At 43.2% G+C, this 20,221-nt stretch overlaps 1 protein-coding gene and 1 long non-coding RNA gene across 18 annotated transcripts in view; one reads left to right on the plus strand and one right to left on the minus strand.

The window, feature by feature from the left end:
* LOC142826565 (uncharacterized) overlaps positions 1–18,277 on the minus strand; it is a 73,305-nt gene extending 55,028 nt beyond the window's left edge. For both annotated transcript variants that reach the window (XR_012900777.1, XR_012900776.1), the window contains exon 1: positions 18,140–18,277. This is a non-coding gene — a long non-coding RNA (uncharacterized LOC142826565). The remainder of the gene's footprint in view (positions 1–18,139) is intronic.
* Positions 1–20,221, plus strand: part of DLG2 (discs large MAGUK scaffold protein 2) — a 1,555,116-nt gene that overhangs the window by 637,961 nt on the left and 896,934 nt on the right. The window lies entirely within an intron of this gene.

Genomic DNA, 20,221 nt, shown 5'->3' on the forward strand with positions numbered 1-20,221 from the left:
CTGGTCCCCGTGTCAAAAAGTTTGGGAACCCCTGGTATATTTTATATATTATCCTAAGAAGTCTTCTCCCACCTCTGGTGGGTCAGTGCTGCCATTCATCAACATCCATATGTTAAATAACATAATTAATTTTCTACGGCCCTGTGATGCAGTGGACTAGGCCCAGAGGCCCACTGCTGGAGGCCTTATAGTGTTGAGACACCCAACCCAGGAAAAGAGCAGCAGAGGAGTCCTTCCAGCAGCCAATCAGGAAGGGTCATATAAAAGGAGCTACAAAGCAAGAGAGGGTCAGTTCTTTGTGGGAGTCAGAGAAGTATAAGTAATAGTCCTACATGGGAAAGGCAGTTCCATGGACAGCTCAGTAGCTGGCTGGGACTAGGCAAGTGAGAGCATGCTCCTGTACATAAAAAACATAAACTGAACATAAAAAAGACCTGACGTAAAAGGTGAAACTTCAGTGAAGGCTGGGGCTTCAGAGATGTGGCCTGGAGAACTGAAAGAAGTTTAGGGGAAGGGACACAGAGACACATGACTAATATTCTTAGGGTCTCTGTGTTAGGACCCATAGTAGTGGGTGGGCCCATCTTCCCCCCACCCCAACTCCAAAGGCCACTGAGGAATTGGCCTACACTTAGGCAGTGGTTAAACCTCCAAAAGAGTAATTGAACTACTCTAGGTGGCCCAGTTCAAGAGCCATGGACATAGTAGATCAAGAGGGTGAAACCATTACCTGCAAGGGGAAACCCAGGAGATCTGGCCTGATATCAGAGCTGGGACTATTAAAGACCAGACACACTCAACCAGAAAAGTGCACTCATAAGAAGTAGGTGTGTGTGGTATTATTTAACATCCAGAGCCATTGGGCAATAACATAAATATCAGCTCTTCTAACAGTGCTTTTCATGATCCCATGGTGCTTTACAAAAAGAAAGCATAGTTATCCACATTTTACATGTTAATCAACAGATTCCCTTGCTATTAATATCCAGAGTCATTACTGTTTACTAACATCATTCATCATGGTTTACATCCATTAGCCCTAAGGAAATGAGAGTTTGGGCTGCATTCTAGCTCTTACATATCATCAACAGAATTGCCTACGAGCTAATTTAACAGTTGGTTACATATGTGAAGAACCTCTGTGGTGAATGTATCACACAGGCGTAAAAGTCTAATTTGGAAGTGGTACTTTTTTTTTCAAAAGCAAAAAACAACATTATTTTGGGTCTGAACATCCTAAATTCAAACTCCAGTCATCTGAAGAAGTGGGCTGTGCCCACGAAAGCTCATGATACCATCTACATGTTTTGTTAGTCTATAAAGTGCAACCAGACCATTTGTTGTTTTTAAAGTTTACTCTGTACAGACTAACTCAGCTACCCCCTGAAGCTACATTAAAATTGTTAAACTTGTGACTTGTTTTTTACTTGCACAAAAAGTGTTGGTTGATTGTTTAATTGAAAATCAAAGGTTTTTTTAAACCAAAAATGTCTGGTTTTGGTTTATAAAATGAGTCCATGAGAAACCTTAGAAATGGGAACTTCAAAACTTCTTGAAACAAAAAGAGAAATAAAAAGACAAGCACTAGTGAAAAGGAAAAAACATAGCTGCTGTGGTTTTCTTTTTTGTTATAAACAAAAGGATAAAGTGCAGGCGCTAGAGAAATCATTGATAGAACAAACAAATATGAAATGCCACAATGATTTACTGAGTTGCTTTTCAGAATAGAATTCAAATTCAAAATAATAGAACTGTTTGCATGGAGTGAGGAGGGGGAGTCAAGTTTATTGAAAGTCAAGAAAATACCCATGCGTCAAATTCTTCTGGTGGTTTTATAAAAACAGTGATTGTTGGGTTTACTAATGCAGAGAATATTTTTAAACATTTATTAGTCTGACACATGATAAAGCATTCAGAATTGCAATTTTGATTGCCCATTCAACCTTTGATAGCTGTAAATTGGGAGGAAAAGAACATCCCCCAATGTTTGCTAGCTTGCTTCTCAGCTTTTTAAGGGCTAAAATCAAGTGTTGTTTCTATTCTCATTTGTACATGGCTCCTTTTTAAATGCATTACACTTTAACAGAACTGTTTTATTTTTCTTCTTCCAGTTCATCAGGTTGGATAAAGAGAGCCTATTGTCGACTCTCTTATCCGACCATACAAAATGATCTCTGCCTGTGTTGCTAACCTGTTGTCCTGTACTGTTGTGATGGTGTGGTTTGTTTGGTTTTTTTTCTGGGGGGGGGGGGGGAGAAAGGGATTGGGAGATCTGTTCCCCTAGTGTTTTGATTCTAGTGGTGTCTGGGAGATACTGCTGAGATCACCTTGGCTGTTAACTGTTATGCAGCTGAAATCCTGGTCTCATTGAAAATCAGCTGCAATACTCCCATTGACTTCAATGAAGCCAGATTTTACCTATTAGTTCTTGATGTACAAACTTTTAAAAGGATATGCAGCAATTAAGGGGTTGACTTACGAAAGCTTGAGACTAGATGAACCCACCACCTGACCTAAGTGCTACTGACAACTTGACGTCTTTCACAAAGGATCTAAAGATACCAATGTAGAAATAGCTCTTAGCTTGGCGGTGGGTTTTTTAAAGCTATTGGGAATGTAATTATGAATGTTTCTCTAAAACAAGGGGGGTCGAACTTCATTGCACAGTGATCCCCTTATGACAACAAAAATTTAAAAATGACCTTAGGAGGGGAGATTGAAGCCTGAGCCCGCAAGAGTCTTGCTGCCCTGAGTGGGCAAAGCCTGAGCCTCACCATTCCAGGCAGGGAGTCAAAGCCCAAGGACTTCAGCCCCAGGTGGAGGACCTATAACTTGAGCCCCACCACCCAGGGCTGAAGTCTTTGGCCTCATACAGTGGGGCTTGGGCTTGGGCTCCAGCAAGTCTAACACCAGCACTGGCAATCCTATTAAAATGGGGTCACAACCCACTCTGGGGTCCCTGTTTATGGTCTGAGACACCATGGCAATAGGCTCCCTACACACACACACACACCCCCATTGGCCCTCAAAGTGGACAACTGGCATCGATATGCTTCTGTTGGTTTGCCTATTGTTGGAGTGCATGTTCTGATATGCTGCAAGACCCAAAGCTAGATGGTCAAAGCCATAAATAACCCAGCAAGAAAGACTGTCTCCAGTACAGTACTATTGGCAGAAAAAGTAACATATATAATACTTAGCAAGGTGGTTTTTAATCTTCAACTAATCCTCAATCTTCCCATAAGCAGTTGCCTAATATAACTACTGCAGTAGAGAGTCTGAAACAAATGACCTAGTATAAGGCCTTAATTAAAGTCAGGCCTTGATGATATGAAGCAAAAATCTGCAAGAGTCAGTAGGTGCCTGTTTGCACATTCACTGTCTGGTCCATGAACTTGGCAAAAACGGCTGGCATTGCAGAAACACAAGCATTCCTAAGAACTACAGGTTGAATCTCTGTCGTCTGGGATTCTCTGGTCCGGAAGGGCCACAGATGTTGCTGCACCAGAGAGCCCCAGCTACAGATATCCCTAGTAGCTGGGAGTAAAGCCAAGCAGTCAGCCTGGAAGGCCACTGTCCTGGTGGAAGGAAACCCAGCCAGTGGCCAGCGGCTAAAGCAGGGCCAGGCAGGGAGTCCCACCAGCCAAGAGTGTAGCTCCATCTGCTAGAGGCAGGGAGCCCCTGCCGGCTGGGGGCATGCAGCTACCGCTGACCGGGGACACAGACCCCTGCCAGATGGGAGCGCAGGGCCGCTGCTGGCCAAGGGCAGGGAGCCCAAGGGACCGGAATGGGGGCAGCAGCCAGGAGTGTAGCCCAGCTCGTGACCTAAGTGCTACTGCCCTAAACGCGTCGGCTGGGCCAGTGGTAAGGAGGGGTAGCCCCAGAAGAGCTGGAGGCTTGACCTCCATTGGTACAACAAACTCCCTCCTTCGAGACCAGGGAGGTCCAACCTGTACTAAGAGTTCATGTGAACACATTCCAGAAGGGTAGGACCAGAACACCCAGATACAACATTAGAGTATAAACAACTCCCTGAAAACACTTTACTAACACACTGACTCCTCCAAAAATTAGGTTAGGATGACCTAATATAATGAATGAAATGTCTTGATCAGACCAACAGGTATAGGATGGTAACTGACCACTTCAGAGGGATATCTTCTTTGTATCAATATACACAAGAACAGTCACAAAGGAGCATCTTTGTTTGGCCTAGGGGAGATTGAGCCAGTCCAATGTAATAACCATACATATCTTAGCATATCTGTATCACATATAAGGCACTTGGACCAGTCTTCATTAACAATAAACCTGGACAAGTGCCTTTGCCATTGTACTGGGTCTGCGATCTTCCTGGTCAGTCTGATCAAAGTCTCTCTACTGTGACCAAGTAACTAGGACAGCAGAACAGACACAGCCAACAACTATCACATTTAATAGATGAAAAGAGAGAGGCGGAAAAATTGAAAGACTTGCCCAAGGAAACCAGAAAATCAGTGGCGATGTGAGTCTGTCTCTTACCAGTGATGATACAGTGAGCACTTGAGCTGCAGATGAGGTTTTAAATTCTTGAACTCTATACTTGTGACCATAATGCAGTTTGGGTTGTATGTTCTATGTGCAGCAATTCAGTGATCTGGGTTTTAACACTGAATGGAAATGAAAGAGGTTGCTCTGATTTTAATTGTTGCTCTGACCTACTCCTTTCTCACCCTGAAAGCTCCTCAGACTTTTGTCAGAAAAATCTCCTGTTAATTATAATTGTGCTTGCTAGTACTGGGTCAGTTGTCATTTTCCATTACAAAACTTAAATTTAGGACTTTTTTAGTTCAGCTGTTTTAAATAGCATTACGCTGAACACTGCTGGTAGCTGAATGAAACTTCGTTTTCTAGAATGATGACTTTGTTATGCTTTAAAGAAGCACAGGAGATCTTTTTAGGGGAAAAGGCAATGCCCCAAGTTTATTGAGACTACAAAGTAAAAACATGTGCACATGCACAACCTACTGGCTGAGTGCAAAGGAGGAGCAGCAATCTGCAGGGATGCTCCAGGATCTTGGCAGGATGGAACCTGAAGAACCATGCAAGACACCCATCTTTTACAGGAATCCATTCCCATGTAAATCTGTGGCTTTTTCTGTATCATACTGTAACCAGTCACTCTGCAACATATGTTTGTATGGAGAATGTTTTCATTATTGTTTAACATCAGTCTGCTGATGACATTTCCAGGTGATGCCCCACCTTGGTTTTGATCGGATTTGTTATCTTCTCATGTTGAGAATGCTTGTTTCTAATTTCAGGGTTGCCAATCTTCTTCTCATCCACCACTGAATACTATGGGCACATTCGGTAGTTCTTTTGCAACCCAAATCTCTTGCCCCTCCACTAACCATCTGTATTGCCAAGAGGCAGTGGTTCTTCCCTTAAGTTATTCGGAGGTAATAAGCACACAAATTGGGTGAAGGCTTAAATATTTTACTAAGCAAATATTAAGGTAAAATACAATGCTTAATATTAGAGTAAATACAATGAAGCAAATCTTAGAATAAAATCCAATACTTATTAAGCCTAACCAAATCTTAAAATCAAATGCAATGCCTATTAAGAAAGTACAATGCTTATTAAGCCTAAGCAAATCTCGGAATAAAATGCAATGCTTATGTCCCTTCTGCTGCCAGGAACCCCCTGAAGAAGGACAGCGGACGGACCCCAATGGCCAGTGCTTAGCACCTTCTGCGGCTTTGGTCTATGTCTAGGTTCCAATGTTAGGAATATCCCTGGCACTTATATACTTTTGGATCTACAGTAATCACCCCGGTTGTTTTGAGAACCTAACAAGATTGTTGATATATTGCATATTTTCCCATATCCAATAATTAGCTTGTTGATACTTTGCATATTTTCCCAGGCCAAATAATTAGTATTATCAGGTGGGAAACATTGAGCAAAAATAGCTATGTGACCTTCCCAAGCCCTCCTGCACTTCCATACCAGATCCATGGCCTTGGGACACGTCCCAGAACTTGTTGAAAGTCAACAGTGCATTCCTACACTGTACCATCCTGAGCAAACAGCTAACTCTTTGAGAATAAAAAAAGAATAATAAGAAGCAAAAAAGCACAAATGGCTGCCTAGAGCATCCAGGCCTGTAAGAAAATGCAGGCACAAAAGGAACGATTGTGGTATACCACCTAATTTTCTTGACCTCACAATCATCTTCTGCATTTTCACTACACCAGTGTTTCCCAAACTATGGGGCGTGGCCCGGTACTGGTCCGCAGGAAAAAAATACTGGGCCTCAGCATAGCTGCCGGGGTTTTCAGGGCTCCCTGAGTGCCTGTGCGGCACCAGGACCCCCAAGCCTTGGGCCAGGCTGGGTGGAGAATGCAGCTCGATGTTCTGGGCTCCCGGCAGAGTCGTAGCGAGGGGGGAGCAGGGGAGGCAGTTGTCCTCCGGCCACCACACTAGGGAGGCACCAGGCTGGGCTGCGGGGCGCTGAGCTCACCTGGGCTGCAGGAGGAGGGAGGTGCCCGGAACCTGGGGCTAGACTCCAGGGGAGGGAGGGACAGGGAATCAGTGCTGGGCTCAGCATGTCTGCGTGGTTTGGGGGAAGGTGCAGGGAAAGAAGCTCAGCTGGGCTGCGAGAGTGAAGAGGTGCAGGGTGCTGGGCTGAGCTGGACTGTGGGAGTGGGGAGGTACGGGTGCTGGGCTGGGCTGGGCTGGGCTGGGCTAGGCTGCAGGGCGGGGGGAGGTGCAGAGCTCAGTTTGGATGCAGAAGGAGGGAGGTGCCGGGAACCTGGGGCTAGACTCAGGGTGAGGGACGGAGGGAGGGACAGGAAATCATAGCTGGGCTCAGCAGTTCTGTGGGGTTTGGGGGAGGTGCAGGGAAAAGGGGCTCAGCTGTGCTGTGGAGGAGGCATGCAGGCAACCAGTGCAGGGCTCAACTGGGCTGAGGTGGATGGGGAAGGCAAAGGGAACAGAAGGGCAGCTCAGCTGGGCGGTGAGGGACTGCAGGGAACTGGTGCTGCAATCCCGTGGATTGTGGGGGATGGTTTTGTGGGAGGTGCAGGGAACTAGCGGGGGTGGGCACCTCAGTTGGATTGCAGGGGATACCCTACCCCCAGTCTCCTCCTTCTCCCACCTCCCGGAGTGCCCATGCGGCACCAGATCCCCCAAGCCCTGGCCTGGGCTGGGCAGAGGATGCAGCCAGATGATTCGGACTCCCGGAGTGCCCGTTTGGTGCTGGGTCCCCCAAGCCCTGGCCGGGTGGAGGATGCAGCTGGGTGAAACAGTGAAAATGTATACATTTTTCATCCTTTTTTTTTATGTGTTTATATTTTTGGGCTGCAAAAAACAGTACTGAAAAAAACTTAGTTCTAACTAAAGTAAAATGTTTGGGAAACCCTGGTCTAGCCAGCTTTCTATATGGGTGACCGTATCAAAAGCTTTGCTAAAGCTGGCACTGGGGGTTTTGAGAGGACCAGAAACAACTTATTTGCATTCATCATTTGCTTAATGAATATACAAATGTAAATGAACATTACCAGTCCTCCAAAAGCTCGTGAATGGATTTACTGGTCCCCGTGTCAAAAAGTTTGGGAACCTCTGCACTACACCATCTGCATGCTGAGCTGGCCTTCAAGCTAATCACTTTTGAAACAAACACTCACATTCTTCTCACACAAACAGGTATTACATAGTAGCTCCACACAAGCAAGGATTACACAGTTGCTTTTGTAAAAACAGACCTTAAAGATTAAAGTTACTATTACAAATTCTTCCATAATACAAAGATATTCTTACACTCTTATCATTAGGATTGTTTTCTTCTTTAATTGAAAAGGGTGACAGTAGTGACAATTAGACCCTTTTAGGTGTGTTCCTGCCTTAACAATAACAAACGCAAACCGTCTGCTTAATGCAGCTTTACCAGCATGCTACAGGTTGTATCTTTCTTAACCAGGACTCTCACGGTCCTGGCAGCGGGGCAAGAGCGCAGTAGAGGGGACTGGCAACTCATCCAGGAGCCCATTGTCCGGTGGGTGGGGAGGCAGGGAACACGGCATGGTGGGGAGCTGCAACCCCAGTGGCAGCCAGGGATCTCTGGCCACAGTCTCTGCTGGGGCCTCAGAGCCAAGCAGCTGTGGAGCTCTGGCCCCAGCTATAGAATTCAGGTTGTGCCGTTCTGGCCCCAGCAGCAGTGGGTCCAGTGGCAGCTAGAAAGCCCTGCAGCTGGAGCAGCAGCAGGGCCAGCCTGCCCCAGTCTGGTGGCAACAGATCAGCATGGGCCATGAGGAGAAGGACCTCCCCTGGTCCGGCAAATCCCCTTGTTCAGGACTGGTTAGATCCTGAGGGTACCGGACAAGGGAGGTCTAACCTGATGACTGTTCATTTCTCCTAGTCAGGATGGCTGGCATGGTACACGGAGGCACATTACATTGCATAAGACTACATTTTAGCTACAGCTTACGTCTCTTAATCTGTCCATAGAAATGTTTGTACTTTTTATTTTTATTTTTTGTTGGCATAGGAGGGAATGTAGGTTCAGACATTTGGCTCTTGCCAATGTAGCTTTATTTGGTTCCATTTCCAGTCTGTTTTTTTCCCCTACACATGTTTGTTTATCCTGGAGAAAATGGAATTCGAAGCCAATATCGGTATCTAACAGTTATTTTTTCTTCCTTTAGCAAAGGGCTAAATCTTGTATTGATATAGCTCCAGAGCTAGAGAAGTAATTCTTATTACACTGGTTAACCAAGTGTAAATTAGAATAGAATTTGGCTCAAAGAGAATATAAAGAATCTCTGGGTCCTAACTTGTGTTGCATACAGTACGTTCAAGAGTAGAGATTTGTATTACTTTTTTTTTTATTTGGTTAAGGTATCTGTTAATAGATGGTTACCTCTTCCATCTTTGCTATGTCAATTAGCTTGTGCATTTGGGAAGCTTGAAACAAGCAGACTTTTCTTATGTTGTTGGTTTCAAGGACACTCTGAAAAACACAACCCTTAAACTCTGCTAATAGAGGCAGCTTCCCCTAAGCAACTGCCAGATATTTCCATTGGTGTGGAGAGGTGAACTATTAATAAGTAGTTCATTTTTTTCTTAAATGTTTTTCTTCACATATTTTAACAAGAAACTGTATTCCTCTCCCAAAGAAAATCTGGGTTACATACTAGATTTTCCAGATAAATAATTGAGAGAATCACTGGTTACCTCTCCTGACCTAGTGTTTTGATTTCTAGGCACAGCTTGTCAGTTTGTTGAATTCCTGACCAGCAGACCTTTTGAGGAACAAGAAACATAACTTCATTCTTATGCTTTATGGTTGGCTAATTACTGAGCTGGGTTTAAGAATCCTGATTTCTTTAAAGAGGCTTTCGCCCCCTCGGTGCTAGATGCTGTTCAATTGTTTGCATAGTTTAAAAAATAAAAAAGCAATGAAAAACAGACTGGTTTCTAGGCTGGATTAATACAATCAGAATTGTTTGGTGTGGGGTCTGGGAGGAATTTGGGTGAAGGAGGCAGTTGTGACCTCTGTTAGAGGACTAGGGTGCAGGAGTTTGGGCTGTGACCTTGGGCAGGAGGAGGTTGTGACTTGGGGCAGGGGACTGGGAAGCAGGGGTTTGAGTTGTCACTTGGGGCAGGTGATTAGGGTGCAGGATCTGGGAGAGGATATGGATGCAGGAGGGGGCAAAGGGTTTGGGTTGTGACCTGGGGCAGGGGATTGGGGTGTAGGATCTGGGAGGAGATATGGTGGCAGGGAGGGCAAAGGGTTTGGATTATGTGTGTTTGAGGGGCAAAGGGATAGGGTCCTAGAGGCAGGCTCTAGCTTGGAGACTTACTTGCTTGACTCCTAGCCAGCAGTCTTCCCAAGCAGACTGCTTTTCTGCCCCACCCCCTACACTGCCTGCAGAGGCCATGTGGTTTTTGAAGAGCTAGAAGCCTGAGGGGAGGGGGAAGGGTGCTTCCCACGCTACCCGTTTATAAGAGGCAGCTCCCATTGGCCAGAAACAAGCCAATGGTATTGTTCTGGTGGTGGGAGCAGCACACAAACCCTTTCCTCTGTCCTGGGGGCTCACAGCGGTTCAAACAGCCCAGCAAACTACCACATTTCTTAGCAGTGTGCGGGATGGCAAGCAGGGAGTGTGTGGGCCAGATCTTGTGGCTTGGTGGGCCAGATCCGGCCCATAGAGGGTGTTTTGCCCAGGCCGTCTTAGTTACTCCTTTCTCAAAACAATCTTCCCCTGCAACATGTAGTTTCTTAGAGAATATTTGTGCATTTCTATTATGTGTTAAACATGCTGCTTCTGTAAAACTTGCACAGAATTGTTGCTTCATTCAGTCCCACATTGTAAAGTTTAATTTTAACACGTTAGTTATCTTCTCTTTGCTTCATGTGTTGTACACGGAAATCTTCATCAATCGAGAAGCAAAAATAATGGAAAGTTTGAATTCTGTGAACTCTCTTTAATCTTACCGGAAATGTGCACTTTCCTATGAATAGCCCAAGGCCCTTTTAACTGTTGGCACACAAGTTATAGGAGATACCCAGATCCTAACTGAATTATTCTAGTATGCTGTTTGAAAGTATATTTCCTATGGCAATCATGATCATGAAAATGAGTGCTGTATTGGACAGGAATCATTTCAAAGAACCTCATATTAAATGTAATATCTTTTCACGTAGTAGAAGAGTGTGGTGCTTTTAATGTTTTATTAATTAAAGCCATATTTTATCGATATCGATATCCTCCTCTTTTTTTCCTTTCTCTATACTAAATATATGCAATTAGGACACAGCATTAGTAACTTTATAAGATAAATTAAATTGTGGAGTATAGGCAGCTGTCTTGTCTAGAATATTTGAGTTCATATGTTGCACCAATCACTTCCTTATTTGAGTTGATTTGACAGATGACTTTTTCTGTGTGGCCATTTTGGACAATAAAAGTAAGTAAATAATACTTGTGTTGGATGTGACTTGCATGCATGCTAAGATTTCTAATATTCGCATTAAGTATGGGTAATGACTGCACCTAACTTTACTGAAATCTGTGTATAAAAATAGTTATAATTTGAGACATTAAAGTATTATTGAATCCTTCAGGCGACAAAATTAGCATACCTTTTTATGCTCTTTATTTCCCTTCTGTGATTAAAACAGAAGCAGTTACTCTGCTTTCCAGGTTGGAGGAGAGACATTTTTATGCTTTGGCCTATATACAATCTAAGTAATATGCCTAGGCTAGGAGTGCATGGCTTTATTTCTGCATAGCCCTTAGTAATGCTTCACATTTTAATTAAGCATCACTGGATGAATTGACTTAGAACTTCCCACACACACTAAGTTGTAATATATTCTCTGTGCCTAAGGAAACTTCCTCTCTCTCCCACTGAAAGGACTCAAAAGATTTCTTTTAACCATGACCAAACATCCAAAGATTTGTATTCATAAGATCATAGATTCATGATAACTACAGTGTATTCTAGATTCATAGATTCTAATGGCAGAAGGGACCATTCTAACCATCTAGTCTTACCTCATGTATAGCATAAGCCATAGAAGTTCCCCAAAATAATTGCCAGAGTGTACCTTTGCGAAAAAACTTGATTTTAAAAATAGAGACTCCACTATGATCCTTGGTAAATTGTTCCAATGGTGAATTACCCTCAGGGTTTCCAGTCTCAATTTGTCTTGCTTCAATTTCCACCCATTGGATTTTGCTGTACCTTTTTCAGCTAGATTGAAGAGCTGCTTCTCAAATATTCATTCCTCTTATAGGTAGTTCAACGAATCAAGTCACTTCCTAACCTTCTTTTTGTTAAACTCAAAGAGCTCAGTCTGATTAGCTTATCAATGAGGCATGCCTTCTACATCCTTTAATCATTCTTCTGCCTCTTCTCTTCACCCTCTACAATTTATCAACATCAGGCTTAAGTAGTGGACACCAGACCTGGACACAGTACTCCAGCCACAATTGCACACTGGTGCCAAACAGAGATTAAAAATAACTTCTCTGCTCCTAATCAGGACTCCCAGATATATGCATCCAATAATCCTGTTTTGACCACATTGCCACTTATGTTCAACTGATTATCCACCATGACCTCAGGGTTGTTGCTTTGGAGGGTTGCTGCTTTCCAGGATTTTCCTCTGTTCTGTAAGTATGGACTATATACTTTGTTCCTAGTTGTATATATTTATTATTTAGCCACTTACAAAATGCATATTGTTTGCTTTTAAGTTTAGCAACTTTTCTGGATCCCTGTAACCGGGACTCCGCTAGCCCAGTTTTAATACTAGCACTTTAATTCTGAAGTGCTGTGCCCTGTTCAGTTTTAAATAATTCACATAATTATTAGTTCTCTTGGAAGTTTATTCTGTTTTGGAAGCTGCCAGTAGAATTAAGAGAGGATAGCAATTTCTACTGATAAATGAAAGCTAATAAACTTTTTTCCCCTCATTTTGTTTCTACAATGGGATTTCTTTCTTGGGTTTTAAATCATAGGTGCCCACTCTCAAATTTGCATGCCTAAAATTAGACTCTAAACTTCACAGTAAGATACTTTCAGAAGTTGTAAAGCACCCATAAATTTCAGTTGGTTGGGCCACCTCCTATTACCATGAGCAACGCATAGATTTAGGTCTTTATCTTCTTAGGAATTAAAATTTAAATTCTAGCCTTAGCTTCCTAAACGCCATTGTTAATTTGTTTTTCTTGTTTAGTCTAGTCTAGTTTTTTCTGTGCTCAATTTTATTACATACCTGCTCAGATCACTCGAAACAGTTGCTCACCATCCCTCCACTTCCTCTAGTGCTCTTTAAGCCAGGTCTTACAGTAGAAATGATTGTCAGTATACTGATGTTGGGAAGAAGTAAGACTTTTTCTAATCTTTTTTACACTAATAAAAGCTGTAATATAGATGCAGTTATAACAGTAAAAAATGTGTTGGTTTTATGGCCTATTTTGTTAGGGAAATGTCAAACTGTACTAGCAAAAGTATTTTTTGTGTGTGCAGGTATAAGCAGCTTCTACACCAGATTATTCTGGTGATTACAGCTGTACCAGCCAGCCTTTTTTAGTATAGACTATGCATTTTTATAGTCTTGATGTTGATACTAGATCTTGAAAAGTCAATTCACGCACTCACATACAAAAGGAGTGGGGAGAACGCTTTTCTCTCTTCTAGCTCTTATGGTTGAAGTGAAAACTCCCCTTATGTAAAAAGTGTAATCCTCTACAAGTGTGGGTGGATAGGTGGCTATATGACTAAATCGCTTAGGAACGTTAGTCAGGCCCCAGAATCCCATAGTGCTAGCACTCTACAAACAAAGGAAAAAGATGTTCCCTAGTCCAAAGAGCTTACATAACAAAGAGACAAGAGGTGGAGACAGATAAATGGGAGCAGTTTTTAGCTTTCATCAAAAAAAGGCTAGTGTGGACAGAGCTATCGATCAATGGATCTCATCTTCTTTGACACCATTGGTGAGCAACTAAGCCAATCCTCAATCAGCAAATCTGATTACAGATGTCAGACAAAAATCTGCCATCCGTGAGTGTTTTTACATTCTTTTTGTATCATGTGCTGTTCTTGTAATGTCTGGCCATGTTGACTCTTGAAGAGTTTGAGAGCCTGTACAATAGTTTGCCACCAGAACAATCTGTCCTGAGCTATGATTTCCAGGTCACCAACAGATATGTCACATGACTTCACATTCGCCTTTAAGATATCTTTAATGCTTCTACTGACCACCAGTAGAGTGCTTTCTGTGAACAAGAATGCTGCTGTCTGAAGCTGATGTCTGGTTTAAACTTTGAGCCCAGTGATCAAGGATTTTAGCCCTGTCTGTAGTCAGAGTGTTGCCATCAGCAGAGCACGCTGGTGTAGAGCCAACAATGCATTGCCCATAGACTGCCTTCGGCCCATCGTAGAATGCTTTAAAACATGTCTGTGGCTGCTTCTTGCTGTTTGACTGTTTTACATTTCCACCAATCCTCTTTCATTTGCAATAATTTGACTTGTGCCATAATCTGCTTATCAGTTTATACATGCTGATTTCCTGGAGGCATTCTCTGTATCATTGTTCCAGGCCAGGTGTGTCACATGCATCTTATCAAGAAGAGCTTAGGCTTCTTTGTCCATGTCATCAAACCAGTACTTGTGTTTGTGTTTTTGGAAGTCTGGTATTTCAACAGCAGCTTTGTAGGCTGTTTCCGTGATGTTAATCTAGTCCTCCTCAATAGTGGATGGTTGCTCAGGCTCCTTCATTGTTGATGACTAAGGAAACATCAAGACTAAGTTGAGGAAATGCTTGTGTCTCAGGCATTTCAAGTTTTCCTTCATCCAGCTTTTTCCTGCATTCAGCAGAATGATGACATTTTGGCAGACAAAAGATCAAGGGGATGACACTATGTACCATGTAATGATCAAACCAGGAGCCAGTGCCACGCAGTGCATTTTCATCAAAAAGGCTAGTGGTGATTGGATGTCTAACATAGTGAAAGCCTGTAAAAATGAGGCAGGATTACAGGCTAAATTCACTTTCTAGACTATTTAAGGAGTTGACATTAATGATTATCTTTGAAAAATTATGGAAGATGGATTCCAGAGGACTCTAAGAAGGCAGATACAGTGCCCTTCTATATATATATAAAAAAAGGAAAATAAAGACAATATGAGAATTACAGACTTGTCAACTTAACTTCAATACCTGAAAAGATTATGGAGCAAATAATTAAATTGCAAACACTGGTAAGTAGCAGTTAGCATGGATTTGTAAAGAATAACTTAATAGCTTTCTTTTATAAGGTCATGAGCCCTGTGGATGGGGGGAGGTGATAGATGTGATATATCTTGACTTTAGTAAGATTTCTGATATTGTCTGCATTACCTTCTCATAAACAAACTTGGGAAATGCAAACTAGGTGGTGCTACTATAAAGTGGGCAAATAACTGGTTGGAAAATCATTTCCAGAGAATAAGTTATCAGTGGATCACAGTCATGCTGGGCTGGACGGGCATATCAAGTGGGGTCCCACCAGGATAATTTCTGGGTCTGGTTCTGTTCAGTACCTTCATCAATGATTTAGATAATGGTATAAAAAGTAAATGTATAAAGTTTTGTTGATAATGCCAAGCTGGGAGAAGTTGCAAGTGCTTTGGTGGATAGGATTAAAATTCCAAGTGATCTGGACAAACTGGAGAAGTGGTCCGAAATAAACAGGTTGAAAAATTTGGACAAATACCAAGTATTACACTTAGGAAGGAATGATCAATTGTACACAAAATGGGAAATGACTAAATAAGTAGTACTGCAGAAAGTGATCTGAAGGGAGAAAGGTCACTGGACCACAAGTTACATATGAGCCAAAAATATAACCAAAAAAATCAAACATTATTCTGGGATGTATTAGCAGGAGTGTTTGTAAGCAAGACATGAAAACTTAAAAAACAGTAATGGTCCTGTAGCACCTTAGAGACTAACAAAAATATATAAATAGCATGATGAGCTTTCATAGGCACAACCCACTTCTTCAGATGACAAATATGGAGCAAGGGCCACAGATTTTGAAATGTAAAGCAGAAAATGGGGGGGGGGGGAGGGAAGGAGAAAGGGAAAAAGAAAAAAACCTGTCAATTTAAGTGTCCATGCTCACTGAGGCTAATAGAGTGGGCTGTAAGAGCCTGATACTTAGCCTTTGATGCCATTTGACCATTGAATATAATGGCCTATCCAATTCATGTCTTTGTTTAAGCCATGACATTCATGCCTTAATACCAGAGAATAGGGCAAGAAGCAATGGGCTTAAATTGGAGCAAGGGAGGTTCGAGTTGGGCATTAGGAAAAAAATTCTAACCGTCAGGGTGGCTAAGCACTGGAATAAATTGCCTAGGGAGGTTGTGGAGTTTCCATTGTTGGATATTTTTAAAAGCAGGTTAAACAGTCACCTGTCAGAGAGATTCTAGATAATATTTAGTCCAACCTTGAGAGTCCTCCCCAGTCCTACAATTCTATTGTCCTATAGAAGGAATTTGTGAGACAATATAGGTCAGTAGGATAGTCAGTGGCCTAACTACTGAGTTTATTGTAGGCATCATAGCAAAGGAGAATTTGTAAGGAGGGCTTTGAAGAACAAGTATGAGGTGGCTTTGTGGATGTTTACCAGAGTACTGTTTTATCAGTTCTCACTGCTGCTATTGAGAATCCTGTAGGGAGTAGTGAAACTCACATAAAACAGAATGAAATTGACCTCATTCTTGGGAAAGCTCTGAGCAGCAGTAGCAGAATCAAGCACTGGGACTGTTAATTAGGAGAAAGGAATCAACCATGGAGGCTCATATAGTGCATGTTTTGGGAGACAAGGAAACTCGAAAGTGGGGGAGGGAAACATCCTCACTGATATCTCTCATGAATTTAAAGTAACACAAGTTTTTCTCCAGGAGTAGTGACTCATGCAAAAATTTCCTGCCTATACTCCTCTCTCTCCATTGTGTGAAAATAAATCCTCAGGTACACTGAGCTCAAAGCCAGAAGATAGTGTTCCAAATGCAATTCTTTAGCTGACTCATGGTAGTATTTAGTGTCTTTAACAAATCCCATTGTAAACCAATTGTTCACACTAAAACTTCTGGCACTATCTATTGCTGATAACACAGGGGAGAACAGTTTCCAAGTTCATTGCCCGCAGATAACCAAAACATGGGTGCAATTTACTTTTGTCAGTGCTACCTGCAACCCTTGGAACATATTCTCCTAAAATTATAGGAGGTGGTAAAGTGCCAAACATAGGGAAAGAAATGAGTGTGTGTGTGGGGGGGGGGGGGGAGCGAGTTGAGAAGAGGGAGAAAAACTGGTATCAGTAAAGGAGTATGTGTCTGGGGAATACAGGGTATGGAATATTAGGTGGCTAAGCTTTTTCATTTTTGTGGCTTTGTCAAATATTTTTTTAAACAAGTGGAATTGCATACTTTCATTTTTCTTACTGCTCTGTAAATTTTCATATCTGGGGAGATGTGTTCCTTAGTGACTAAAAAATGTGACTCTGCTTGTCGTGATCTTGATTGAATCCCACAAAGTAATCATTAACCAAGTACTTGACAGTAGTAGTCATTCCATGGTTTACTCATTAGCCAGGTGTTGAAGAGCCAAACTTGGCACTGTTTTCTCTCCCTCGGAATGCTCTCTGAGGCTCTGAAAATCTGATAACAGGACTGTGTAGCACTTTAAAGACTAACAAGATGGTTTAATAGGTGATGAGCTTTTGTGGGCCAGACCCAAAGCTCATCACCTATTAAACCATCTTGTTAGTCTTTAAAGTGCTACACAGTCCTGTTTTTTGTTTCAGCTACACCAGACTAACACGGCTACATTTCTACCACTATTCTGAAAATCTGATTGCATTTATGCCAATGGAAATGAAGCACATGCTAGAACAGTGAGGGAAAAGTGTCATTCACAATTTGTAATCGATAAAATATATTAATTTGATAAAAGATTATATTACTTTTCAGAATGTAACAAAACACTCCCAGATGATTTTTGCTTTTCACCAGTAGAGTCTTCAAGGGAAATCTTGAAATGAGGCACAGTTGTGGAACAAGATTCTATACTCTACTGCTACTTCAGGAAACCTTTGTGGCGTGCACAAGGGAAGCTTAAATATCAATTAGCATTTTCTTGCATTTGGTACAGCAAAATAGCATAGAGTGAAAACTTACAAACTAGTGAATAAAATAATTGCATATCTTATATGGAAGGTTAGGTAAGTTATATCATTTTCCATAGACTAAATGAGACTGGGAAACTACATGGTATAAAATATTGCTTTCTAGAAAATAAGTGGCAGGTGACTTCTTGGAGGTTGTTTTTTTGAAAATGCAGCCTGGACTGACGAGGTGGATTTGACTGATTTGGGTCTTGATCTCTTTAAATCATAACTGATGTGCATAATTTCATTTGAAACCAGATGTATTTAGACCCTTTTTACTATATATTTTCCTTACAACCTGTAGTTATGAAATGCTCTACAAAGTTAAATATATTTACATAGGAATTATTTTTTAAATGCATAACTATCAAGAAAGAAATTAAATCCTGGTTAAGATATATGATATAACTTGCTGGACTTACCTGGTGCTGCTCGGGAAACCGGAGGAACAAAATTTAGAACATTTAGGAAAGGAGGGGACCCTGAGCCAGGGGACCCCCAGACCCTGGAGGCTGATGGCTTCTGGCCCACACCTGGCCCTGTGAGAGCAGCAGGACTCTCCTCCCCCCAGGACCAAGCAGCCAGCCCCCAGGAGAACAGTACACAGTCATGCGGCCAGTAGCAAGGGGACTTCTCTTTGCAAGGTTGGCTGAGGCATCCACCTGCCCTGCCTTGGCAAGCAAAAGGTCAGAGCTCACATCTAACCCTTATGGCTGGAACCAGATATAGAAGAGCCCCACTCACAGTATGAACAGTAGCTGGCTGGCTTCACAGCAGTGTAATGCATCCAGGATTTAACCCGGCCCCTCCACCCTGCGCTGCAGCAAGCACACGGATTCCTTCTGCTCAGATAAGCCCAGCAAGCTGAGCAGAAAGGCTGGTCGGCTTTGGTTTTGGTTTCCGGGGAGGGGAGGAGATGGGGGAGGGTTGCAGGTGGGGAGCGACCCCAGATGGAGGGGAGGTTATACGCGGGAGGGACGCCCCAGCTTGCGCCTGGGACTGCAGGTGCTGCGGGGGAAGGGCAGGTGCCCGAGCTGTTGTGCGCATGGGGGTGTGGTCACTGCATGCTGGCGGGGGGAGGGAGAGAGGGTCAGTTATGTAACCTCGCAGGGGGGAGGGGGCGAGTCCCAGGAGGCTACATGCAGGAGGGGAGCCCCAGCTCGCACCCGGGGCCACAGGGCGAGACCCTGATTGGGTCCAAAAGTACCTTAAAACCTTCTCCTGGATGAAAGGTTATCCCATGCAAAGTTTGGTTGCGGTAGCTCTTATAGTGTCCAAGTATTGGTGCACAAACTTACAAACATTCTCCTTTATATATTAGGATAAGTCTACACTACAAAGTTAATTCAAACTAACAGACGTTAGTTCGAATTAACTTTGATAGGCGCTACACAGGCAAACCACTAGTTTGAACTTAATTCGAACTAGCGGAGCACTTAATTCGAACTAGGTAAACCTCATTCTACGAGGACTAACGCCTAGTTCGAATTAAGTGGTTCTAATTAAGGGCTGTGTAGCCACTTAATTCTAACTAGTGGGAGGCTAGCCCTCCCCAGCTTTCCCTGGTGGCCACTCTGGGCACCACCAGGGAAACTCATCTGCTCCCCTCCCGGCCCCGGAGCCCTTAAAGGGGCACGGTCTGGCTACGGTGCCTGTGCCAGGTGCAAGCCTGCCAGCACCCAGCTAGCAGACCCTGCAACTGGCACGGCACGAACCAGCCACCCACTGCCACCCAGCCCTCCGCCTGAGGTGGGCTGCCACCAGGTCTAGTGCGGAGATCATGGACCTCATCCACGACCTCCGCACTAGGCACAGGAAAGTGGCCGTCTAGGGCAGGATAGCTGCCAGCCTGGCCACCCAGAAGCAGGTTTGCATGAAAATCAGGGTGGTCCAGTGAGACCCCCGACCCTGAGCCCTGAGCTTAGAATGGCCGTACTGGGTCAGACCAAAGGTCCATCTAGCCCAGTAGCCTGTCTGTCGACAGCGGCCAACACTAGGGACCCTGGAGGGGATGGACCGAAACAATGACCAAGCCATTTGTCTCGTGCCATCCATCTCCAGCCTTCCACAAACAGAGGCCAGGGACAGCATTTCTACCCCCTGGCTAATACCACTCCATGGACCCAACCTCCATGACTTTATCTCACTTCTCTTTAAACTCTGTTCTAGTTCTAGCCTTCACAGCCTCCTGCAGCAAGGAGTTCCACAGGTTGACTATTTGCTTTGTGAAGAAGAACTTTCTGTTATTAGTTTGAAGCCTGCTACCCATTCATTCCACTATTTGATCTGAGGAAGTGGATCTGGCCCATGAAAGCTCATCATCTAATAAACCATCTTGTTAGTCTTTAAAGTGCTACATAGTCCTGCATTTTATTTCATTTGGTGTCCTCTAGTCCTTCTATTATGGGAACTAATGAAGAACTTTTCTTTATGCACCCTCTCCACATCATTCATGCTTTTATAGACCTCTATCCTGTCCCCCCTCAGTCTCCTCTTTTCTAAGC

The sequence above is a fragment of the Pelodiscus sinensis genome, chromosome 1 (genome assembly GCF_049634645.1).
Source record: "Pelodiscus sinensis isolate JC-2024 chromosome 1, ASM4963464v1, whole genome shotgun sequence".
Classification (NCBI taxonomy): Eukaryota; Metazoa; Chordata; order Testudines; family Trionychidae; genus Pelodiscus; species Pelodiscus sinensis.